This window comes from Lissotriton helveticus, chromosome 5_1 (genome assembly GCF_964261635.1).
Source record: "Lissotriton helveticus chromosome 5_1, aLisHel1.1, whole genome shotgun sequence".
NCBI lineage: Eukaryota > Metazoa > Chordata > Amphibia > Caudata > Salamandridae > Lissotriton > Lissotriton helveticus.
The window spans coordinates 82682748-82709953 of record NC_136065.1 but is presented as its reverse complement, the minus strand read 5'-3'; the positions used below and the strand labels follow the sequence as shown (position 1 = coordinate 82709953).

At 48.5% G+C, this 27206-nt stretch overlaps 1 pseudogene across 1 annotated transcript in view; it reads left to right on the top strand.

Moving 5' to 3' along the window:
- The window catches only part of LOC144754170 (E3 ubiquitin-protein ligase TRIM39-like), a 106841-nt pseudogene that overhangs the window by 72900 nt on the left and 6735 nt on the right, over nt 1–27206 (top strand). Inside the window, exon 5 of the transcript XR_013594675.1 lies at nt 4219–4271. The product of XR_013594675.1 is annotated as an E3 ubiquitin-protein ligase TRIM39-like (transcript). The remainder of the gene's footprint in view (nt 1–4218; nt 4272–27206) is intronic.

The window sequence follows — 27206 nt, the reverse complement described above, 5'->3', positions numbered from 1 at the left end:
AATTCCCCAACCAACCCCAAAACTGGTTCTGGTCAGTTCTTCCCCATCCCCTGGTCTTGTCTCTAAACTGTCCAGAGTGACAAAGGCAAGGCCAGGCCTGATGTCAGGTTCATTTGTGTGAATCTTTGGAAGTGTAATTAGGGTGGGGTCCAGCTTCTCCCCAGCCATTCTTTCAGGAAGGCCCTTTCCCCTTACATCCTTTGCTCAGTGTCTGGAAGGGTGTAAACCAATGGCAGTATGTTTTTAAGGGAGAATCAGTCGGAGCTGGGAGGCTTTGACTACAGAATTCATGGAGATAAAGTCCAATGGATTGCAGTCCACATTTGACCCATTAAAGGTAATCTGATGGATGCATTTTAGGTGTAAATAACCCCAGACTGGGATTGAATAAAGGGATTTGGATGCACATCCTTGTGCACGTGGGGGCTTCCAGTGCACAATCGGTCTACACAACTGTATACACAAAGAAGGAGTCAAGATGGTAATATTATATATCAATAATAAAATGAATGCCCATGCCGACCCTATGGATCCCCCATAGGATAAATCACAGATAGATCCTATGGATGCCACAGCCAAGTTCAGCCAAAGATGAAGGAAGAATCCTAAGAAGAAACAGTGCCTCGAGGTTACAGCGTATAGTGACATGAATTCTCCTCTCTACAGAGATAGTATGGTGCGCTAATACCATTAAAAGTTCTAGAACAGGGAAGACGGGCTCTACAGTTGCAGGGATTGTGTGTTTATTGATCCAAGGTTCTAGAGCAGCGATGAAGGGGTTTAAAGTTGTAGGTATAGCGTGCTAATCCCACCAAGGTTCTAGAGCAGAGATGATGGGATTATGTGCCTGTCTCCCTCTGTAGTGAGGGTATGTGGGCAGAGAACTCTGGGCAGAGATCTCTGGGGAGAGATCTCCCAAAGTACTGCAGCTTTTGAGCATTCATGATTGCTGATAACAAAATGTCCATTACCCACTGTGTACAGCGTAACAACCTGAGAAGGATGAAAGGATGAGTTTGCCTTGCTGGAATTCACAGTTATGTCTTACAGGTCAGACAGATGCCGGCAGTGAGCACTTACCTCACTGAGCCATCTTGTAAACTTGAGGATATATTTTTAGAGGGGTTTGTGCTCTAAAGTTCTAGATCAGTGATGATGGAGTTTGCAGTAGCAGAGGTTGTGTGCTAATCCTGCCAAGGTAGTAGAGGAATGGTTTACATATTCTTCTCCCTAAATCACTATCTAGCTAAGTTAGCCAAGACGCCTCCACCCGGAGCGTCCAACGTACGTGCATGCTGAATATTTCTTATAGTTTTGCCCTTTTGTAGGAAGGAGAACTGCCCATTTCTCAGCAAGATAGAGGTATAATCATAGGATGTTACGATTTACTTTGCCATATCACAAAGGGACGCCATCTTTTCTCTTCTGAAACCAACTTGCGGTCCAAATCCAGTCTACTGACATCTCTTACAGATCTTAGCCTTTTGTTTTACCTTTGGTGGGTCGGGAATAATCAGTTTCTTACAGATTTCCTTTCTTGCTATAAATATCAGAAAAAATATACATGTATATATAAATATCCAAGTTTAACTCGTCCCAGTAAGGGCACAAGTCCATTTCAAATAGGATAAGGCAGAGGCTTACCTTAAGTTTTTCAGCCAATAAATTCTTGAAACACCTGAGTTACATTCCCCCGGAAGAAGGCCAGTAACGGGCAATCCACAAACATGCCATTTGTATATTGTCTGCTTCTGTGTCACCGCACTTCTTATATTTTGATGGTTCCAACATGGTCTTAGCTAACTTCGCTGGTGACCAATAAGCTCTATGGAGAGTCAACAAATGATTCTTTTTAAATGGTGCTGGTTTACCAGAGTATAACAGATTTAAAGATACTCGCCATAATTGCTCTGTAGCCAGCTTTGGAAGATCCTTTTCCCAGTGCAGGGATGGAACTCTCATTTTCTCATCTGCTGTAGAAATAAATATCCAATACCACTGGGAAACCTCTGTATTAGGTTGTTGCTTAGCTCTCACCCACTCGAGAAAATCCTGCACTGAACAGCTCATCTCCGACAACTTTTGTGGATGACCGACAAAAACATATCAGCAGGTAATTAAATTTGGATAGCGCCCCCTTCCCCCCAACATGTCAGATATCCCTTGTTATGTGATGAGGGCATCACCCTCCCTGAAGTCTCCCCAGGTGGAAACGTTGCCATGCTGGGGAGGATAACTAAGTTTATCTTTAAGCTACTCGAGGGTTCCAGGAGAGCCCCAAATTGGTGCCGGGTTCGCTTTGTAATCTATCCTGAGAATTTTCCTAAAGAAGACCCACACCCTAAGGGCTGTTAAGAGTACCCTCAACTTAACTTGTTTAAAAACTTTGGGTCTCCAAACTTAAACAAAAAACGTATTGAGGCCTAAATGCTTCAACATAACTTCATACAATTGACTCATGTAAGAATGATCTAGCTCTCCAGCCAAGAGCCGGGAATTCTTGAACTGGAAAGCATAACAGTCTCATCCAGAGCTTTTTTCATGAGATCCTGGCTCCCCTGGATGCCCATATAAAGCTTCCGACCCTCCCTTGCAATTTCTGCAAAAGCGTTTTGGGGAAAGGAAGTTGTTTAATGTTAAAGAAGACGATCACCTTAGGAAGAACCAGCATCTTAATGATGTTCACTCTCCCATAGATACCGAGGGGCAGATTTTCCCACCTTTGATGGAGATCATCTCTATAATGGTGTTGCTTGAACATGAAAGATCTTTGAAAAACAAGAGACCAGAGGCATTTGGCAAAACAGGAACCGTTAGTTCGATTAAGCATAGCAGCCGGGAGAAGAGTTACAGGCACTGGGTCAAATTTCAATCACTCTGTAGCAGTCTTATATAAAGTTCATTATTGGCAGGAAAATTATTCTGGCGATCCTTGTATGGCAAGGAATACAAGTTGCTGCCTCTGGAGTCATAAATTATTTTGAATGGATAATCCAGGTGGGCCTCGACCTTGCATGGACACAATGCGGCCAGTGGGTAAAGTGTCCAGATGTCTGGCATGGGGAGCGCCCGATTGCTGTGTTCTGATTGGCTATAAGCCCATTACAAAATAATGGGGTAACCCAATAATTGCCAGAAATTCTGGGTACAATGAGGTAATGAACAAGTGGTCCGTGACTGCTTTAGAGAAGAGTAATTTATAGCTTATCATGTGTGTGTTGACACACCCCACCCATCAACGGCCTGTATCTCATCCCATCCCCTTCGCTTGATGTTGCATTTATGCATTTACAAAAAACTGTAAACATTTTTATAAATAATTTGTTTGGGACAGGCCTTTCTGTACTGGTCTCTTTACTAGTCCATTGCCTAAGCATTAGAAATGTATAAATTCTGAATATTAGTGACTATTCACCTTTTCCTACCCATCACGAGCACACCCATTCTTCTCCCATCCCTTGAGCAACCTTTGTACCTTCCTTTTGTCTAAATTAACTTTTGATCTATTTCAAGTATATACAATTAAATATACTAGACTTAAACAATTCTTTGGCGCTTTTTTGTTTTACATTGACTGTACATTTTGAAAAATGCTATCTTAGATAGCAGGCTATGTTGTTGTGTTCATTGTTGGTATGTCTTACCAGTGTTTGACTTAATTAAGCAACACACACATGATAAATTATAAATTACTCTTCTCTAAAGCAGTCACGGGCTACTTGTTCATTACCTGATTGGCTATATGTTCCTAACTAATGTGGCATCTGAATTTGTTTGTAGTGTTTTAGGAGCACGCGTAACCCCTCCAGCCATGCATGCATTATTGGGGCCAATCTCTGGCCGTGCGTAGTTTATAGACACAAGACTCCACCAGAAGCAGATGTAACCTGTCAGTCAGCCCCCCTTTCACTGAGCTGACCACCGCTCATAGACAACCCAATCTGAGGCACTCCATAGCATCACATGAAGCACTGGTCTCACTGAGCTATCAGCCATAGAACACCCACATCCTGTCATAAGATGTCAAAGGTACTTTGGAATATCGTTCGAGCTTTGACTGTTGTGTATGAACAGTAACTCACACTGAGCTCTAGTCCGCAGGCGCTGCTCTTAATACAGAATCTTATTTCAAATACGGGTCTTATGTGATGTTCATCCTTTGTTTCTGTAGCTGTCATTGCTCTTTTATACAAAGACGATGTGTGTTATTTATTACAGGTGTAATAATGTGAAGATTCAGTGCCCAGAGATGGTGGTGAAGAGTTATAAAGGTAAATATCATTGTGACGATTAGCTCTGTATGTTATGGTTCATGAAAACGATGTGGTATGGTATGGTTTTGTGTGGTATGGTATGGTTTTGTGTGGTATGGTATGAAATGTTATGTTCGTATGGTATGGGATAGGAAGGGATGAGATTGTGTATGGTATGGTATTGTATGGTTTGGAACGCTATGATTGGATGGGATGGTGTGGTGTGCTATGGGTTGGTATCATGGTGCAATATGGTATGATGGGTTGGTGTGGTGTGGATTGGTGTGGTGTGCTATGGAAAGGTATGGCATGGAATGTTATGGTGTATGGTATGGGGTAGGAAGGGATTAGATGCAATTGGATGGTGTGGATTGGAGTTTTATGGAATGGTATGTTATGGCGGTATGGTATGGAACGTTATGATGGGATGGTGTGATGTGATATGGGGTGGGATCATAGTAAATTATGGGATGGCATGGAATTGCACCTCAGAATTTGGCATGTACTGCATAACACATTCTGTGTTCCAGAGTTCTAGCTCCAACAGTGACCTACCACATGCTTCTGCAATGACCCAGCGCATGCACCTACACTATCCAGGGCATGCACCTACACTGAGCCAGCGCGTGCACCTACACTGACCTTGCACATGCACCTACACTGACCCAGCGCATGCACCTACACTGTCCAGGGCATGCACCTACACTGAGCCAGCGCGTGCACCTACACTGACCTTGCACATGCACCTACACTGACCTAGCACATGCACCTACACTGACCTAGCACATGCATCTACACTGACCTAGCACATGCACCTACACTGACCTAGCACATGCACCTACACTGACCTAGCACATGCACCTACACTGACCTAGCACATGCACCTACACTGACCTAGCACATGCATCTACACTGACCTAGCACATGCACCTACACTGACCTAGCACATGCACCTACACTGACCTAGCACATGCACCTACACTGACCTAGCACATGCACCTACACTGACCTAGCACATGCACCTACGCTGACCTAACGCATGCCCCTACACTGACCCAGCACATGCACCTACAATGACTTAGCGCATGCACCTACACTGACCTAGCGCATGCACCTACACTGACCCAGCGCATGCACCTACAATGACTTAGCGCATGCACCTACACTGACCTAGTGCATGCACCTACACTGACCTAGCGCATGCACCTACACTGACCTAGCACATGCACCTACAATGACTCAGCACATGCACCTACACTGACCTAGCACATGCACCTACACTGACCTAGCACATGCACCTACACTGACCTAGCGCATGCACCTACACTGACCTAGGGCATGCACCTACAATGACTCAGCACATGCACCTACACTGACCCAGCGCATGCATTTTATACTGACCTAGTGTATGCACCTATACTGACCCAGCGCATGCACCAACACTGACCCAGCACATGCACCTACACTGACCTAGCACATGCACCTACACTGACCTAGCACATGCACCTACACTGAGCTAGGGCATGCATCTACACTGACCTAGCGCATGCACCTACACTGACCTAGCGCATGCACCTACAATGACCTAACGCATGCACCTACACTGACCTAGCTCATGTACCTACTCTGTCGTAGTTCGTGCACTTAGCCTGAGCTACCCCATGCACCTACACTGACCTAGCGCATACTTCTACTCTGATCTAACGTATGCACCTATAGTGACGTAGTGTATGAACCTACACTGACCTAGCACATGCACCCACGCTGGCCTAGCGCATGCACCTACCTAACTGTGAGAAGTTGGCCTGGTATATGATGTTCACTATTCTAGTGGGCACCTTGCACCAGTCCAAACAACCCTTATGGTGATTGGTTGTAAGTCAACCTTATAGACCAGCTATCCTAGTGGTAGCATGGACAAAAGCAGTCTTAGGCTAAACTCAAGAGGGCATGTGAAGCCAGCTGTTTTACCCTATGCAATCCTTTTAATACCAAATGAAAGGACACCACACAGGTTATGTATTATAAAAATATATGTATTTATTAATAGAATAATCCTCTACTCTTTATGAGGGCAGAAGCACAAGCATTTAAACAAAGAACTTAATATCGTACAATAAGCTGCACAATTATGGATAGGCCCTGGTGGCCCGTAAAACCATATACTAAAATAGTGGTATAAGAACCACGTCACGAACAATGGTAAGGCCTAGGGCCTTGGAAATCGCTGGGGCTACACTGGACTAACAGCAGTTAGGACGTGGGAGGCCCACATGATGCGGGTGCAGTGTCTAAATGCACACGCGTGCACCAATAGAAGTCAATGGTGCGTAAAAGTTAGAAAGTTGCAGATTTGGAAGTCTTCCGACTGGACTAGGACTTAACCACTTAAAACTAGGACACTAGGGATGTAAATCTCTACAGGAGCACCGTAGTACTCGCGTTACCTCATCCACAGGAAGCGGGTGCATAGGTGTCAAAGTGTGTCGGGTTTCGTCGTGGAGTTCTATGGAGCCTTGGAGAAAAGATGCTGCAGGCGACCAGGAGAGAAGAGTCCGGTTGGATCCAAGGGCGGATCGAAGATGTAGAGTACCTGAAAGCAGAGGGGACAGAGTCTGTGTCACTAGCCAGTGACCAGGAAGGAACCAGGAAGGAACCAGGCGATGTCGGGCGCAATCAGGTGGTTGTCGTGAAGCTTGTCTCTGCTGCCACATGGACCAGGAGGCATCGACGATGACCAGGAGCTGGGCACGGACTGTCCCACGAAGACTCTCGCAGTCGGCGGTGTCGGCTTCCGGATTGGAGTCAACAAGCCTTGGCAAAGGAAACCCATGCAGGAACTGAAGAGGGCTTCTTACTCAGGCCAGCAAGGACTGAGGGGCTTCTCCTTCGCAGCGGAAGCAAGGGCCAGTCTGGAGCAACCAGACCAGCAGTGTAGATTTCGGGTTTCGTCGTCACAGAGGCCACTAGCCAACGGGCAAGTGACCGGACAGACGCGTCGAGCAGGAAAATGCAAAAGGGCCCCACGCAGCACTCGGTGAGTGTGGAGGGGTGATCTACAGTGCAGTTGATGCTCGGGGCTGGGGCTTCTCAATCCCCAATGCACAGCTTCGAGGGTGCCTCGGGTGCTGCACAGGAAGCGTCTCGCATTCTTTTCAAGATGGCCAGTCCCACGTCTCACGTCGCCTCCACTGGTCTCAGCTTTGCTGTGGCTGTGGATCGGGCTAAAGGAAGTCTGGAAGTCTGGGTCTTGTCAGGCTCTGTGGTCGGGCTCCGGCGGGAGCGTCGGACAAAGCAAGTCATTGAGCGCTTGATGGTGCCTGCTTGCGCAGGATGGCCACTCCTTGGCCACAAGGGAGATTCTTCAGTATCTTCTTGTAAAGTAGATGGTAGAAGGTCCAGAGTTCTGTTTCAAAGTTTCAGTCAGGATAATCTGATGTTTTAGGACGCAGCTCCTCCTTTATACTAAATCAAGGGGCTGGATTACCTGCTAGGTCCCTCCTATGGGTGGGACCAGGGAAGGGGGTGGTTACACCCCTTTCCCTTTGTCCAGTTTCGCGCCAGAGCTAGGGCTGGCGTGCCCCAGCACCGGTTTGAACTGGCCTATGCATGGGGCATCTTGTGCGCCCCAGGCATGTCTCGTTTCTTTCATCCCTCCCTGCCTCAATCCACTATCTCCTGTCTGGGGTGGTGCTAGCACCTCCCTGTGACAGGAAACCTTTTGTCCAAGCCTCCCGTGCTGGAAGGGCTCCCAGCAGCAGGAGGTCAGACTTGTGTCTGTGGCAGCAGCATCCATTTTGTGATGCTGGGGCTCTGGTTGGTTTTAACCGCGTTTAAGGAAAGTAACATGTCTTCTCCCTCTAGAAGGGTGGAATGCTACCCCCGTCGCCAGAACTGGCGAGGGGTTAGTATTCCAAAGCGTATGACACCTTACACAACATGTTTCGATAAAGCCAAACCAAAGTTGGCAATAACCGCGAGGATTATAATGCACTTAAGAGTATATGGTATGGCAATATCATAGAACAGCTATAAGGACATGGTTCCGAAAGCTGCAGACAGGCTCAGCTCATGCTAGAGCACCATCTCACATAAAACCAAGCACTCTGCCTTCAGGATTGTTAAGGCCTGCCATAGGAGTGACTTGTACGTGCATATGTGTCTATATGTAAAGGTAGATATAGGAATACTATATCTAAACAAGGGGTGATTACACCACCTTGTCCCAAGTTAAGCGATCAGCCAGTTATGTCAAATTGGAAGGCCAGCCAGGGGTGGCATAATACATGCTGCAGCCCCTGGTAGGCTTTGGATGCACCTATGCCCTGGGTGCCTATGGCACACTATACAGGGGCTGATAAGGTGACCCAAATACCAATTGGAGATGTACCTAGAGTACATGGAGTCCATTTTACAGTGAGAGCCGATAGCCTGGGGTCCTGATTAGCAGGATCCCAGGCCAACTAAGTCGGAAACCAGCTAAACACAAGGCAAAAAATCTTGGGTAACCATAGTCCGATATCCATCCTCCTACACTAACCTAGCGCATATATCTACACCTATGTAGTGCATCCATCTACAATGCAGTGTAGTATATGACTGGTACTGTATACCTTGGAGTAGATCTGTCATTCTGTACCATCAAATGCAGTGTACTGACTAGTACTGTACTCCTTTCAGTGGCTCTCTCACTCTGTAACGTCTAATGCAGTGTACTGAGTTGTACTGTATACCTTGGAGTAGTTTGCCATCTGATGCGGATTACTGGCTTCTACTGTATGCCTTTGGAGTAGCTCTGTGACTCTTCACCATCTAATACAGTGTTCTGACTAGTACAGTATACCTACTAGTAGCTATATTACCCTGTGCCATACAATGCAGTGTACTGACTAGTACTGTATACCTTCTAATAACTCTGTACCATGTAATGCAGTGTACTGACTAGGACTGTATACCTTCTAATAACTCTCTCACTCTGTACCATGTAATGCAGTGTACTGACTAGTACTGTATACCTTCTAATAACTCTCTTACTCTGTACCATCTAACGCAGTGTACTGACTAGTACTGTATACCTCTAGTAGCTCTCCTTCCCTGCAGCATCCATTGCGGTGTACTGATTACTACTGTATACCTTTGAAGTATTTGAAGTAGCGTTGTCACTCTGTGACTTCTAATAGAGTGTACTGACTAGTACAGATCACCTTCTAGCACCTCTGAGATGCACCCCAGTTTGCAGAACATTTGCCCCAAGATTTTTCATCCTTTTCTACCTGAAGGACAGCTGTCGAAACCTGGTTTATTTTTGAGAAGCAGCTTCACCTCTTGTAAGCCTTTTCTCTCCTCCTAGTTCTTGCTTCTGCTCTAACTTTGCTGCTTTAAGACTCTTATTTTCCAGTAGTGGGGAAACTTCCAGTAGTAAGGTTGGATCTAATTGTAATAAGGGTTTGCTTATCATGTCACTATTTATTCGACTGGTGTCCTTTTTGATCACTGTGAGTATCTGCCACTTGAATTTGGTCCAGCTCCTCTCCCAGCGTGTTAACTGATTCTGTTCTGTTAGCGGTTATTTTTTAGGTCTCGCCTAGGCAGTGCCCATGCGCTGCCCTAGAAGGGTCTTTAGCCATCGGTCTTCACTTTTCAAGAGCTGCACTCGTGTTTGTGGCGTCATCCACCTTGCAGGATCGAGCAGCGGCGTGCCACAAGCACAAGTGCAGTGCTTGAAAAGTGAAGACCTCGCACGCACGCACGCACCACTCCCGGGCTTGTTCTGTTAGTTGCTCTCTCTATAAGCAGAGAGAAGTGTGTATATAGATTTGCCACAAGGCAGCGTGAGCAAGCGGATAGCGGCTTGGAAATATGAGGCGGCATACCAGATCACCTCCAGCCTCTGACAGCATGTTGCTGGGCAACCGAGTACACCGCCTGCACTCCCAGGTGAAACATTTGCACCCTTGCTTGTGTTGTGTGTGAGCATCCGAAGAGTAGCGGTGCTGTCCCACAGCACCTTGACCAAGTATACAATGGCATTGTACTACTTTGGCAGAGTTTGGGACTATTTTGGAATTTATTTAGGAGCGCTTTTCACAAGCGCAACTGTTTATCGTAAAGTCACTTTTCACAACCACTACTGTGCGCCCGCCCACTTTTTGTGCATGCTGCTCTGCACCTTTCCTCCCTCCTCCTGTGCTACGTGTCCCTTCATCTAATTACCGCCCCCGCTTTTTGCTCCGCCATGAGACTGCCCGTAGCTCCTCTTATGTTGTTCATCCCTTCTGCCATTAGCGTACTTTGCCCTCTCCTGTGGCCGTAGCGGATCTGCTAAGCAGGCCCTCCTGTTGCTGGCTCCATTATTGCTGCCCCGTTCCCTGTGTGGGCTTGGTCAGGGAGGCATTTTCAAGTTGAATACAATATACACGTACCCCGCAGACACACCGACCAAGTTACGAGATGTCCATTAACTTGATTAGGATTCTCTAATTGTGACTGATTGGCATATGCAGCGGTAGTGCTGTGGACATCAGGCAATATTTATATATGTGATTTTCTTTTTGCTTGTGTCACGGCGCAAGGTATTAAACAGTTATTACGTTCATGTACCAGACCGAGGTCAAGACAAAGAGTCACTGTAGGTGATGCACAGCTGCTTGTTTATTGTCTCCGTTTCTGGGACACTTTAGCATCAAAGTCGGGAGCTTCTTGACAAGAGGGTTGTTCTGATTGGACAGATGACGTGGTACTCCCTTAAGTGCAGAAGACACTTTGCAGCAATTTCCACAGCTTTATTAGTTGCCAAGATAGACTGATTCATTTGACCACATACGTCACCCCTGAGTCCCTGCGAATGTTGGTTTAGGGATCATAATGAAAGACTTGTTCAGAAGGGGTAAAGGTTTGAATCCCTGCTGTCCATTCTGTTGATCAATAGCTTTGATTGCAGCGATTTGACTACCAGGCATTGGCACCTTTTGCAAGGTATGCAAGCTCTTACTGACCTGTTGCTGTTCACAGATTCGGCATTGGGCAGAATCATAGACATCAATACACCAAAATGGCAGGTGTAGCGAAAGTGACATCACACATCCTTTGACCTTAATGACATCACATTAGGGGATGCATATGACTACTACTGACTCCAAGGCATGGTGAATAGTGACACGGCTCATGGTCCTCCATGCTAATTCAGCATCATGTCAAAGGAAACAGTGATGTGGCACTCTCCAGCTGTGATAATTAAGAGCACGAACATGGTGAAAGGACAAAAAAAAAAACACAGACTACTCTTTCAAGGTACTTGGTTCCTTTGTTCATGCAGTACATAATGCAGGAAATTGACATGCAACCTATCTCTTTGTGTGGGTGTGTAACTCTGATCATGCCAATGTCCACAATTCTTCATTCTTCAGGAAGTGTCTTAGTCAAACAAAGGTGTACTCCAGCCTTCCTGCTCCATCGAAGTATAGGTGATTTCACACAAGATGCATACACTTGGCTTTCCATTGGTTTCTGGAGGGAGGGAGAATGAGAGATAGGAGAGCAGTAGAGGAAACGGGTAGGAAAAGGAAGGAGATCAGTTCTGACTACTAGTAAACCCTGTTGATAACTGTAGGGTCTAAATAAATACAGGACTCCTCCCAACGTGGGTGTGCTCCTCCCATCATTTAATTAAGATCTACTCACACATACATTTGGTACTATTTAGGCTAGCCATGTAAACGACATAGATTTACACAGGAAAAGCTGGTAATCATTCTCTACATGGTTTGATCAGCTGCTACTAGTCGTTGTCTTGGCCGATTCATGGGGCTGTGTCCCTACCACACATCAAAGTCTAGTCCTCTAGCAGTGAGCAACCTTCCAAATCATGTACAGCACCCATCAGGAGACTTGTTACCCGGATCTCTTGCCCAAGAAAACGCGTGGAGTCGGTCAATTGAAACAGAGATCTACTGAGCTGTGACCCTGGGCCCAGGGCACTGCTCAAGGCCTCGCACATGGTCACAGATGACCTTAATGGTGATATTACATCACTATTGACATTTTTGATGATATCACTAAAATCATGTTTGCTGACAGTGGGAATATTGCTGTTTAATTGAATGACCATTTGTTAGAAGGTTGTTCTGACACTAGGGCCGCCCGGATTTTTCGCTTTTTGACCACCTAATTATGGAGTTTTTACTGTGGGGGAGCCTCATAATCTGGGACTCACCCACAGTGAACTCATAATGAAGGAGACTGCATGGAGATTTTACTGGTGTCTGCCTGGCTTGACTAGGCCGCTGCGCAGCAGCTGGAGTATGGGACACCGTGCTGGTTACATGCAGACACGGGTGTACAGGCGTGTACACACGTGTAGGAGCTGCGCAGGGGAGATTCCTAGCGTGCGCAGTCCAGGAGCAGCTACAGAGTGAATGGTGTGGCAGGACTTATGCAGAATTGGGTGGTGACATGGAATAGGCTTTATACCCTGGAAGGAACATGCCAGGGAAAGTCAGTGCGTTTTACTGTGTTTTCACTTCATTATTCCCCTATGAGGATGTGGGGCCCATGGCTAAAATGACTTCCACAAAGCCTACAGATTCCAGACATGCACTAAAGTCCATTGTAGAGTAGGTGAAAATAAGTATTCTGCAGAGTCCAAATTCATATTTGTACTGCTTTTGGGTCATACAGAACTGTCCTATTTCTCTGAGCCAGCCATGACCAGACCCAGGCTGAGGGTTGACCTCAGCTGGATGGATTGATAACCTTTCTTCCACAAGCTAGGGCCTCCTCTCCACAAAGAAGATCGGTGGGGCTCATCCATTAGCAGCTGTCACTGGGTGCCAGGCACCAGGCTGCACCAAGAAGGAAAGAGTTGGGTTTCAGAGGCCATGTGGCCAGAGACACTGGATGACTCAATTTTTAACAAACCAAGAGGCTGGACAAGAAGGAGGGAGCAGGGGCAGGGAAGTGATGTGTCGCTGTTTGATAGGACCCACAGAGACTTTCTGCCAGCCCCCTACTCAACTTTTAAAAAGTACTTGCACAGGAAGAGAAGCTCTCTCTGGGGTGTGGTCTGCTGAGGTGGAAGGTGCTGGAGCCTGGCAATGGGCAGTTGGAAGGTGAGACCCCCTGACTGTCACCCAGGCCCCTAACAGCACCAGAAGAAGCGCCCAGGACCGGTGCGCAGAAGCAGGGGCCTCTGCGCAGGGAGAAGAGAGGCGCAGGAGGAGAGCCAGGCGAAAGGCTGGCGCAGGGAGCCAGTGCAGACCGCTCCCTGCAGAGTGCACCCTCTTGGAGACCCGGAGAGTGCTCCCAGTGGCTGGGGGGCGCCACCAGGAGCAAGAAGATGCGAAAATGGGGCAGATCGGACCCCCAGGGGCTGAGATATGGCCCCCAGAAGGTGAGCGACCGTGGACCTGTGGCCCCCTGACGGCGAAGCGCGTGAGGCTCCGCCGCTGGTCCAGGAAAGGCCCCTGGGGTGGGTCAGGTCCTGGGGACTGCCCTCCAACGTGGAGAGCCTGGGGGGCCCCAGGTGGGACCGGGGCCCCAGACAAGGAAGGAGGAGCCAGGGACCCGGGTGGGACCGGGCCCCCGACCAAAGCGCGGAGCGGCCGGGTGTGGGCTCCCCGCGTTGCATACCCTTACCCAGGGGTCCGGGTGAGACCGGGCCCCCCACCGAGGCCCCAGAAAGCGGCAGGAGCTTGAAGCGCCCCATGATGCCTTGCAAGGCATGAGGAATGGATTGTTTTGGGCGTTTTGGTGGCCCCCAGAGGAGAGGGGTCACCCTTGAGTGTGGAAAGGCGCTGGGGGGAGCTGCTGGAGCAGCGCAGTCTCTCCCCCAGCACAAAGCTAAGTCCCACCCTAAGTTTCTTGAGGATTTAACAGGAATAACCCCTCAACGCTCAGCGAAGATTGCATCACCTCCTAGGCTGGAACTTTTGTTCTACAGCTGGGGGTTCATTGAGAAGTGCATCAAAGATTGAAGGGCTGAGTTGGAGATGTGTCGAGAAGGGCATCCCCTGGAGGTGAAATGGCGTAATTGCACTGAAATGCATTTATTAATGGTTATTTCTTTTAGAGGGACTGATGTTCAATGTGAAGTACTGGTGTAAGGTGATGTCACAAGCAAAGGGGATTTAAGTGGCTAGACACTCCTGCTAGGGTGTCTGACGGTATTTACAACTTAATCCTGTGATCATCTGTGATGCCTTTAGGGGCTGTAACTGCAATGCATTTTTAATGATATCCAAATGTGCTGAGTAGGTGAAGACCCCAGACTGTTAGCCCTTAAGCTGTAGAGGTGTATACTTAAGGGTCAGTAGGAGATGCTTGGTCAGGGTCATGTGTCACCAAGGCAGGTGTATCCCTGTTTAATGCTTGTTGAAGTAATGGGAGGGGGACGCCACTGGGATGGTGCCAGTGCGCAGGGCCCTCGCTCCAGGATAGGTTTAACTAATTGCATTGGGGGCAAGATGATGTGCATACATGGGAGAGGTGGTACTAGACCCCACCCCCCCTGCGGGTGGGGTGGAGATGTTATGCAATGTCACAAAGTAATTCCAACAGCTTATGTATATTTGTAAATTGGTGTATAGTATTGAGTGATGTGTGTGTTTAATAAATGTACTCTTACTTTTATAAAGCAAAGTACAGACTGGACAATCAATTATTGAGTGTTATTTTTGCGCACCTGCAAATGGCGATTACTAGCCCACACCACCTCCCTTGAGTAAGCCTCAGACTGCTCTGCAACGCTACCCTCTGAGAGTCAGGCGCTGCCCTAGGGTGTTTGGTTCCCAGTGAAGGACAAATGTGTCATGTTATTTGTGCAGGCCTCACAGATGCTGCCTCATTTTCCAACACCATTGCATGGACGTCTACATGTTGTGGTAGTGCAACCTTCTCGCCAATTTTAATGTCTGATTATGTGTATTGGTGGAGTTTCAAAGACATCAAGCATTATCTTTAATCAGTCAGGATATTGGTTATGAGTGACTTTTATTGACAAGTGCAAAACAGACTTTTTTGATAAGGCTTCATTGTTGACTGCAGCAATACATTGTTTTGATTGTTTTCCATGCTGCCTTAAACACTGATCTTGAATAAGGGAATAAACAGGGCATTTTCTAGTCAGCCTAAGACTTGCTACAGATCGTGTTTTCACACTACTGCCCCATGTTTAACAACACTGAAGGGAACATTTTCTGTTGAGGTATAGTTTTTACTGTTAATCACTGTATTTGTGTTTGAAAGAAAAGATATTAAAATAAAAGTAAATATCCCATCATTCAACACAAAATACCATTCCACATGATTACACTCATAACACACAATCTCACTCCACATAGTTCCACTGCACTCAATACCACATAATTACTATCCGCATAATTCCACTGCACGCCATGCCACATAATTCCACTACACAAATCCACTCGACAACATTCCGCAACTAAAAATTACAATCCAACCCACATAATTCCACTACACAACACATGCATACACACACATAAAATGTGTTTTACACAGGTGAAGCACATTGCCATTTACAATGCCAATATCTCTAACTCAAACAAACGCGAGATCTATTGCATTTCCAATGCTTGTATTGAATGTTCCCTGTAAGATGAATGAATGAATATACAGCTACATAACAAGAGCAGCTTTGTTTTTATTCGATCATTAATGATCGAAATATTTGTGCAAAAATGAACCCCTTTGTGGTCGATGCTAAAACAAATTCAGTTTGGGATGGATCCCTAAAGACATTTACTAATTCAGTGACAGCGCGGCATGTAATGCGGGTTTACCCATCGTGAATTGAAATGCCCAAACAGCAATCTTTTTTATTTTGATATCTCTATCGGTATTTCATATAAATAATATAACAGCAGTGACACGGTGTCACACAAGGCCCTTTTCCGTTTCTCGATAGCGCATGGTATATTCTCCTAAAGGGAGCTTGTTTGTTATTCACATGCAAGGGACTTAAAGCTTGAGTATATCATCACTGCCATTTGCTTTCACGCACACAAAGCACTCCACAACGCCGGACCAGCCTTCCTTAACAGCAGACTCAGCTTCTACACCCCATCCCGCCAGCTCAGCTCCGCCAGCCCCGCCCTCGCCGATGTCCCCCGCATCCAACGAACGACCTCCGGCGGCAGATTCTTCTCCTACCTCGCCGCCAAGACCTGCTTGTAGGGCGATGTCTGGAGACAGTGGTAAGGGAGAGCCAGCCAGAGGTATTCCTTCTCCCTGTATCAACACAGGCTTTGCCTGTGGCTCCACCTGTGAGTGGAAAGGTCTCATCCAATCGAGTCTTCCTCCCATTGGTACTTTGCTGTTTTGTTCCCCGGACAGGATCCTTGCCGTCCAAGCCTGAAAGTTGAGGCTTAAATCTGTTATCGTTGGAATTAAATGGCTGGTGCACCTCAACTATCACTTGCCTAACCTTGCCCTTTGTCAGGACAGTGTTTGGATCTATTACACATTTAGCCGCCAGTGGCCCATTGGAATTAAGAACCAGTCCCTCAGGAACTTTATCCAGCTCAGACTGCAACATCCCTAAGTCATTATGACTTCAATGAGCTGAACACCTGAGTTTGGCTTCTCTCCATGGCTTGGAAGCTCCTTTTCGCCCAGTCCTCCCACTGGAAGGCAGGTTTTTTAGTTTTAATTTCTGCGGAGGTAACAGATTTTAAAGAGATCTTCAGAGTTTTGTGTGTTATTTCGGAAAAACCAGGTTAAAATGCACGTAGCGGGCTTTGTAATCTACTTGCCTCGTGATATGTAAGTAAAGCAGTCACTGGATTCTTTAAAAAAAACAAATTTCGTCTTCATTTCCCCCTGTACTATTTGGCTGGTAGTTGGAACCTCTGCTGTAATTGAAGGTAATCCCCTTCTTGTTCAATCAATCAATCAATCAATCAATCAACCAAATAAACTTTATTCGGTTTCACAAAAGTAAACCATAAAAGGTACCCCCGTACTTGTTTTGTTGTAGCCTCTGCTTGCGTGGGTTTCATTTTATTTTTAATATCAACCGATTGGAACACTTTTGTCTACGCCGAGCAGTTATTGGCTCCCCTCCTGTTCTTCCTGAGCTCATAGTGGGCCTATCAACCTCGCTATACTGAGTATCTAAATTGACGCAGTAAATATAATAGCCGACATGTGGTGAGTACCTTCGCGGGTTTTCCACTTTATGCGCTGTCAGGGACTTAAAGATTACACTGCGCACCCCACGTAACCACACAATGGTTACTTCAACACGCAAAGTCAGACACAAGTCTTTGCCCCAGCAAGGCTATTAGAGGGAGTTTTCTTTTTCACTGGACCACTGGCGTGTTGGACGGTCACCTACAGGTGCGGCCATCCGAAGGAGCATGAGGCACCGGCCTTGTGCCAGCCGCTCCTGCGCCTCTCGGAGATTACCGCAACCAGTGGCTTAACGAAAGTTGAGGGTACCTCCCTGCAATTTACATGGAGGGGACACATTCCGCATTTAATCCGGAGCTCTCAGGCCTGAGTACTGTGCTGAGCGGCCCACTGCAGCCCAGGTTCCCCCTGCACCACAGGAGCTGCGTAGGTCTTTGTTATGCCACTGCCTGCAACCACCTGCCTCCTGGGTTTTTAAGTATAATCTCCAGCTCTAGTTGCTTCCAGTGTCACTTACTTCTTGTTGCCCCTGTGTCCTCGCCGGTTCACCAGCCACACTTCTTGAATTATCCTGAATACCCCAGCTGCAAAGGAGCTGATGCTGAGCGGAGCGAGCCTGAGCGTGGTAAATGTCCCACGCAGGGCCACACTACCGCTATGTCGTTTACATGGCTGCTATTATACCTTCTTAGGTCGAGCCTAGAGGCAGCGCGCATGCGAGACTACTGTAGTAGAGTATGACAGAGAAGCAGCGTCCCACTCTCCACCGATATTTTTCATTGGCTTGTGTCATTCTCTTTCCTAAATGCTGCCTTCAGATTCATTAATAGGCTTGTTTGCCCCTCCTTAGTACAGCTTTGTCTTCATTTGTAACCTCCCATGGGTACTGGCCCCTTTACTTTGGTTGTTACATGGAACCTGTTATTTTGTCTGTAAGCACTATATACTTGAGTTTCTCTTACTGCAGGCTGGAAATGCGCTGTTTCAGCTGAAACCGTTGTGTTTTTTTAATTTACATTATGTGCACTTTGTGATCTGGTTGGTACATGTTCTGTGCAGTAGGCAAATTAGCCCTCTGCGCTACCTTTCCATGAGTCAAAACTTCCACTTGACAAAACTCCATCTCTTCCTAGGACATTAATCACCGGAGTTATCATGTCATTTTTATTGTTGCCTAAAATTGCTGGAGGCCAGGAAGGAGGCAGCAAGTGCTTTTAGAAACATAATATATTTGCGAGCATGTCACCCCACCCGAAGTCAGCTCCCGGTGCGATCACACAGCCCAAGAGCCACCTTGCTCAAGAGTCCTGTGACCTCGGTGACTGTCTCGCTAGTGTGTGCTGCTTCATAGGCCTGCCTGCAAGACTGGCGGTGAACTTCAGTATGGATTGTGGATGACAGGCCTTTAAGGTTAACCCACATTTGCCACTGCTAGGGTCCACATGCTGGTGCTAAGACACCAGGGCTTCTAAGTTGTAGCAAGGCAATGTGCTCCCTCAGGAGAGTGGTCTAGTGGACTGGTCATGAAGGCTGAACCTGGTTCCCCAGTTCCAAATTCGTCAGCTCTGACCATAGTGCCACATCATCTCCTCCACTGAACACCATACTGCCCCATTGAGAGAAATGTGCGTTGCCTTCAGCTACACCCCAATTCTGCCCCGCTATAAACTTCTGGATGTGAGACAAATAAATTACGCATTAGACAAGAGTAATATGCTGCCTAAGAAAAAAAGTAACAAAATCATGGACAAAGCAAAGACTCATAGGTAATGTAAGTTTAAGTAAAGCATGTGAAATGTAAGTAGGAATAACATGGTTACCTTAACGCTTCTACATTAATTTATTCAGAAATCAGTGAGTGCTTTTCCCAGTGGCACAGCAGAAGTGGACACTGTCCTGGTCTTCTCTGGGCAAGAAGGAAGAGACAGAGTCCTTTTCCTTCTCTACCCGCCCCGCCCCGCCCCGAACTGTCATGAATGCCGAGCCGGATCTGTGTGCCTTGGCTATTTCTGCCATCCTGTGACGCATGTTTAAAATAAAAAACTGGGGAATGGATCCTTTCAAATTAATGAAGTAGAGGCAGCCGTGCCCTGCCAGTCCCTCCCACTTCGACCACTGCATGTGTGGTGCTTACAGGCAGCAAGCAGACTACTTCAAGGGCTAATACTCGTCTTGCTACTAGAATGGCTGAGCTAGAGTGCATGAGGTGAATCAACATGAATGGACAGAGTCACTACAAAAAAGAAAAGGAATAGGATGAACATAGTTTGTTTGCCAGTGAGGGGAGAAACCCCCGGCAGAGCTGCATTTTATTCTATTGCTAAAAGATGTTTAATTCTATGTCAGGACCGGAGGCTTCAGATTATGCTTTTCTCTCTTCGCTGTTTATTTTACAAAACCACACAGCAGCCAGAAAAGCAACTTATTTTCTCGCAAAAAATATATATGTCAAACACCCATCATGGGTTAAGCATATAACATGAGAAAAAACACATGGGATAAACCACAACTCCCATCAACCCAAGAACCATAGTCCTTTCATAGTGTCCATGACGTCAAGGTAGGGCGTCCATCTTAGGCTCTCTTCCTCTTTCTTCGCTGCTTCGCAGCCAGTTAAGTGCCTTTTTCCCTCTTCTCCCGCATAATGGGTGTAGCGGGATGGTTTGGGTGTTGGCACTGGGTTGTTACTTAAATAATTGTTGGGCTCCTATAGCGGGTTTGCACGTTTGTGTTTTTTCCCTTTCAGAGCCCGTGTTTCTGTGCTTTGTCGCGGGGACGTTTTCGCCCCTGACGCGACTGTCCCCGGAGTTGCGGCCTGCTTCTGTGGCCGCCAGAGGGCGCCGTCGCGTCTCGTTCTCCCCGGCGCGGCTTTCCCTCTGACGGGAGCCGCGCGGAGGAGAGTGACAGCGTCTGCAGCCTTCGGTTGCCGCCTCACCGTGACGCCCGGTCAGGGTTGTACTGTCCCTTGCTTCTTGACGCCCCGTGTGGGTCTGTATTGGCGGATTACCGCTCCTGACGCCTGCGGGCTGTACCACAGCACAAATTTGTTCACTTTGCCCCAGCTGTTAAGTGCGCTAGGGAGGCGGCATTGAGCCCGGTCTCGTGTGAGAGGGCCTGAGCGCACTGGGAGGGGTGCTGCTTCTTATGCTTCTGGGTTCCCAGATCTGAAAACGTTGCTAGCCTTGGGTTAGCCCATACCTTCTGGTACCTGCAGCCAGTCTTAATCCTTCCCCTACCCTCGGGCTTTAATCATGGCGGAGGGGTACTATGTGGAGGAGGAAGAGTCCCACCAGTACCTGGGGGATGACGAGTTTTACGAGGCAGTTGACCAGTCTATTTATAGATGTGTCCAGGAGATTGTGGGCCCTATGGAGGATAGACTCTCGGCCCGCATAGTTGAGGAGTGCGCGAAGTTGGCCCCGGTACCCCTGGGGGCCCAGGGGGCCTTCCCCACTTCTCCTGAGGGCAGACCCCCCGCCCCCAAAAAGGTGTGTAAGGCTGGTGGCTCGGGGGCTGCGCAGGGCGTGGATAAGGACGCCTTCGAACGCCTCAGAGACGCGTTTTTGGCGAAGGCGACCGAACCCGAGGCCTCTGCGTCACTCCCGGCCCCAGGCCCCCCAGCGTCGACGGTGACAGCCCCTTCCTCTCCGGGAGGGCTCTCCCCGGTGGACACGGACGATGACGGTGACTCGGTGCGCTCGTGGCGACCGTCCGGATCAGCGGTTGAGTTGCCCCACGACGCCTCAGGTATGTTGGATCCGGATGATATCATCCATCCGAGGTCGGCGGCCTGGGCGCCGGGCGACAAGGTCGCGAAATTCGTGGCGGGGCGCCTACGCAAGCCACTTGAGAAAGAGGCACGTAGCTGCCTACGGGGAGAGTGTCCGCGACCTACGCTGGAGGGTAAGGTGGCCATGACCCCGGAATTGGACGGCAAGATGGCCACCTTTATGGCCAAGTTTGTCAAGGACCCCCGCAAAGGCATTGATCGCTCGTGGCGCTCATGCCAAGATAAATTGCTAGACACCATAGGTCCCTTGACCAAGATACTTGATATGGCAGAGGACGCCAAGGTCTCTGGTTCCGCCATTTCACCTGAGGTACTTTCCAATTGGGCGCAGAGGGCTGTCATCTTCTTGGGAAACGCCAACTGCGCCCTCTCGACCGAGCGTCGACGCTCCTTGCTAATCAAGTTGGATCCCAAATTGGGAGACTTAGCCTCCTCGGAGGCAGGAGCGGTGGCTCAGGGCGGTCTATTTGGAGACCCTTTCATTAAGGAACTCGGCAAGTTCGTTTCCACCTTCTCCTCCCTGGATAAAGCCCAATCCACCATTAAGAGGGTGTTTAATCAGCGTTTTTCCAGGGGGGCCGGTCGCGGTAGGGGCCTCGCGACCGGCCGTGGCGGCCAAAATCAGCAGAACAAGGGACATGGCTCCGGCAGAGGCCAACAAAATTCCTCCGCCAATTACAACACCTTTTACCCTTCCAGAGGGCAACGCTTCAGAGGAGGTCGGGGCACCTACAGGAATGACGCAGGAAGCGGCAATTCACACGGTGAGTGTTATCCCGGCGGACAGCGTCCGCATAGGGGGGAGGCTGGCTTGTTTTCCGGACTCTTGGTCAGCGCTCACGAACGACGCATGGGTTCTTCAAACCGTGCGCGGTTTCCACATAGACTTTTACGCCCGGCCTTACCAGCCGAGGGATCCGCGCCCCATTCTCTTTTCCCAGGCGGATGCCAGGTTGGTCGACGAGGAGGTCTCGGCGTTGTGCCGAAAAGGGGCCGTCTGTCTATCGACAAGGCATCCGGCAGGTTTCCTCAGCAATATTTTCCTTGTGGAAAAGACGGACGGGGGAAAGAGACCGGTGATAAATCTCCGGGAGTTCAACGGTTGGCTGGTCTACAACCACTTCAAGATGGAAGGCATCCATCTTCTGAGGGACATTCTCTTAGCCAACGACTGGATGGTTCGTTTGGACCTCAAAGATGCCTACTTGGTGGTTTCTATTCACCCGCCACACAGGCGATTCCTTCAATTCCTCTGGCGGGAGCAGGTATACGAGTTCACTGCCCTTCCTTTCGGGCTCTCCTCGGCCCCATGGTGCTTCACCAAGCTGTTGCGCCCGGTGGTGGAAGTCCTTCGGAGCCAGGGCATTCGAATGATTGTCTACCTGGACGACATCCTCCTCATGGCGCAATGCCTCAGGATGTTGACCCTTCAGCTCAACCAGACGATCACCTTGCTGCAAGACCTGGGATTTATTGTCAATCAAGACAAGTCTGTGTTGACGCCTTCCCAGCAGATGGTGTTTCTGGGGTTCCAGGTGGACTCGGTACGGGCCACCTTGAGCCTCCCGACGCGGAAGATGGCCAAGATAAAACATCAGCTCCGACAGTCGATCGGCAAGTCTCACACTTCCCTGCGTCAGATCGCCAGGATTGTGGGCCTTCTCTCGTCCTCCATCCAGGCGATCTTTCCGGGGCCGTTACATTATCGGGCCCTGCAACGCCTGAAGGCGTATCACCTCAGGCGAGGCCTCTCCTACGACCAGTTAGTTCCACTAACCGACGAGGTGAGGGAGGAGATGTCCTGGTGGCTCACCCATATGGAGGCCTGGAACGGCCGGGCTATTTTCGGTTCGGTGCCGGATTTGGTCATAGAATCAGATGCCAGCAGATCGGGCTGGGGCGCCCGTTGCGGCGATTTCTCCACAGGCGGAGGCTGGTCGTCAGAGGAACGGCAACTTCATATCAATTGCCTGGAACTGCTCGCGGGCTCCTTCGCGGTTCGTTGTTGGACCAAGGACGCGGCGACGTCGTGCGTCCTTCTGCGAATGGACAATGTCTCGGCGGTTCGCTATGTAAACCACCTGGGCGGCTCTCGGTCCAGGGCGTTAGCGAACCTGGCGAGGGATTTCTGGGACTACTGTCTCGCGCACCAGGTCTCGGTGACGGCGGAGTACCTACCGGGTCGAGCCAATCAAGTGGCGGATTGGCACTCGAGATACCTCAGGGACTCGAGCCTGTGGAAGCTGGACGCTCGGGTGTTCCTTTGGTTGGACACCCTCTGGGGCCCTTTCTCGGTGGACCTTTTTGCGTCCCGCCTCGACTTCCAACTGCCGAGGTTCTTCAGTTGGAGGCCGGACCCCATGGCGGAGGCGACGGATGCGTTCCTCCAGGACTGGAGCCAGGGGCGGCCTTATGCCTTTCCTCCCTTTTCCATGGTGATGAGATCAGCGGCCCTTCTTCGCCACCAGCAGGCGGACGTGGTTATGGTGACGCCTTGGTGGAGGTCTCAAGTGTGGTTTCCGGTTCTTCTGGAACTTTCTTGGGATTCTCCAATCCTACTCCCCCCGTTTCCTCGCCTTCTTCTCAATCCGGAGGGGACGCCACATCACCTGATAGAGCAGGGTTCTCTCCGCCTCATGGCGTGGAGACTTTCCGGCGACGCTGCTCTCTCCCGGGGCTTTCGGGCCCGGCTGAATCCTTCCTGTCAAAGGCATGGGCTAATAGTACCACGAAGAGATACCGGTCAGCCTGGTCCAGGTGGGTTTGTTGGTGTGTTCGACGGGACCTGGATCCCTTGGTCGCAGGCGTCGTTCACATTTTGAATTTCCTGGCAGAACTGGCGGCGGGCGGCCTTGCTTACCGGACCATCAATACTATACGCTCAGCGCTCTCGGCGGCCCACGAGCCGTTAGATGGAAATCCGGTGGGGGAACATCCTTTGGTTTGTAGGCTCCTTCGAGGAGTTCGCCTTAGTCTACCCCCGGAACCGAGATACTCAGTTCTTTGGGATGTTAATATAGTTCTGAATCTATTCCTGTCGTGGCAACAGAACAGATATCTTTCTTTGAAAGAACTTTCGGCGAAACTAGCCATGCTTTTGTGCCTGATTTCTTGTCGCAGAGTGTCCGATGTCCGAGCTCTAGACATCTCGGCAAGAGTTTTTTCCCCGGATGGGGTTACCTTTACGGTGGGTCGTCGTACAAAGTCCGCAACGAGATCTATATCTTACCCGGCCTTTGTGGACGTCCCCAAGCTGTGTGTTGTTCGGTGTTTGAAAGCGTATGAGGATGCGACGTTGGAACTTCGCCCTCCGGGCGAGAGGCAGCTTCTGATTGCTTTGCGCAAACCGCATAAAGCGGTGTCTTCTCCCACCATAGCCCGCTGGGTGCGGTGGGTGTTGCAGGAAGCAGGTATTGATACCAAGCAGTTTGGGGCTCATTCGGCCAGAGGGGCCATGGCATCGAAGGCTTTCTCCTTGGGAGCGCGTTTGGAGGACCTAATGCGGGCAGCGGATTGGTCCTCAGACTCCACGTTCAAACGGTTTTACTTTAAACCAGTAGTGGATATTGCGAGTCTGGTGGTCAGTCAGCTTTAAACCAGCATAATCTGAAGCCTCCGGTCCTGACATAGAATCGAAATTTGCCTAGCATAGTAACGGTAAGTTTCAATTCTATTAAGGACACGGAGGCGAGGATTATCCCACCCTCTTCTCCTACGGATTTTCCCTCTCCGTATTGGTGTAAGTAAGACTTCTTATTGACTTGCGATGCTTTGCCTGTGCCTTTGCCTGTGCATTGTTATTATGGCTTTTCGTCCAGTGGACCTTCTTTCCGGTCAGTGGACTTGACACCGCTGATGCTGTGGTTCTCTTTCCTTTAGGTAATGAGGCGAAACAGGACCGAGGTTGAGGTTACGTGTCTCGCGCGAAGAAAGAGGAAGAGAGCCTAAGATGGACGCCCTACCTTGACGTCATGGACACTATGAAAGGACTATGGTTCTTGGGTTGATGGGAGTTGTGGTTTATCCCATGTGTTTTTTCTCATGTTATATGCTTAACCCATGTTGGGTGTTTGACATATATATTTTTTGCGAGAAAATAAGTTGCTTTTCTGGCTGCTGTGTGGTTTTGTAAAATAAACAGCGAAGAGAGAAAAGCATAATCCTCGCCTCCGTGTCCTTAATAGAATTGAAACTTACCGTTACTATGCTAGGCAAATTTCGATTCCCTTCTCTGTGCAGCATGCAGAGTATTTTAATGAAAGCTCTACTTTTTACTCTTGGGGTCCTGAATCACGAACACTTAGAATTACCAATCCCATTCCCTTTCCCTGGAAACCTAATTCTTGACCCCTGAACTGATGTGCTCTCAACAGCAGCAACCGTGTGACAAAGCAGTAAGACTGCAGGGCGCCCATCCTTGTGGAGCAGGTGGGAGCTGAGGTATGGGTTGGGTAATGACCTGAATCTCCCAAAGTCCACTTTCCCAAAAAACTATTTGTTTTTTTGAGAGGTAAAGCAAGGTTTATTGACGGTGAGTCTAGTTAAACAACGATGATTGGAAAAGTGTGGCAAAGCAGATTATTTCCAAAGCAAAGTGTTTTGAAGTATATAAGCGATTATTGCTTTAAACCCAGATCATACAAACAGAATGTCTGAAAATATGTATTATAAGATGTTTTTTAAAAACGCCTCCTACCTCTGCCGGTCGCACTTAAACACTTGTGACGACAATCAAGTCTTGGGATCAAGTGACAAGACCAATACTGTGCCTTTGGTTCATGAGGGTACACATGTTCAAAGGGCACGTCAGGGACTGAGAAGTTGACTGTTTTGTCAACAATCTCTGTCCAGGCTGATTCGGGGGCTTAGGAGGGAATGGGTCCAGCAGGCTGTAAACTATAACATCCTGCGCAAGAGGCTCAGGTAATGTGACTTCTTTGCTGGAGAGTGCGGGAAGGCAAAATCAAGCCGCCACCCGCCGGTGTGTCCAATCTTCGAAGCATGTGTGTGCTTCTGGTCACCAAAAGGGTAGTGTGATTGTGGGAAAACAGCAGGCAAGACCCGCTCCATGGATCACCCACGTGTTTGCTGGTACCCCCAGAGTAGACTCGCAGGAAGGCTGATTGGGGCACGACTACTTGATCTGTTAATTTCTGGCCTGCTTGCTCAGTGCTGTTCATGAATATTCTATCTCTGACGCATAGCATTTCAAATTTGAAGGCGCAGTTGCATGCTCATATATGTTAGACAATTTTAGTGTGCTCGTGCTGCCTTCTCTGCAGTATGCCTCAATTACAGTATTGTCAGGGGGGAGGGCACTGGAATACGTGACTAATGCATTTTAATTTGGTGATGCGGACACTAGCATTAAAATGCGTTAATTGAAAGCTTGATGCGGCCCTACCTTAACCCACCCCTGAAACTGCGAAAAATAAAATTATAAGAACAACTTTATTATAGTTTTATTTTTCCTACATTTGTTAAAGTTTTCATGTTAATCGCAGCGCCCATCATGAACTGAAATGAACATGAAAACTTGAACAAATGCACACAATCACCCCGCAGCCCAGCTCAATTAAGAAAAGAAATGCAGCAACATAGCTGCCAAGTTTTCAAATTGCTATGTGGGACTGTTTCAAACAGGCCTTAACACCGTTCACGTGGATTTGTATGTGAGGAAATGCACCGTCTTTTCGCTTTTTTAAGCAAAAGTTTGGAGTGATATTTGGCGCTATACCCACATGCTTGGTCTGGTTACTGGCGCGGTAATCAACCTTTATGCCGCATTTTTTTCCCCGCATACTTTCAGGCCGCATACTATTAATCCACAATGTCATTCATCCCGCATACCATCATCGTTACGTTAAAAATATTTGTACCGCGCACGTACACCAACGGTTTCATGGCGCTCTTTAACGAAACAGCAGCTAGGATGGAGAAGTTACTCGGGTAGTGATTGAAATAAAAAAAAGGTCTTCAGGAGTTTACGGAAATGATCATAAGTGGGACAAAGACGA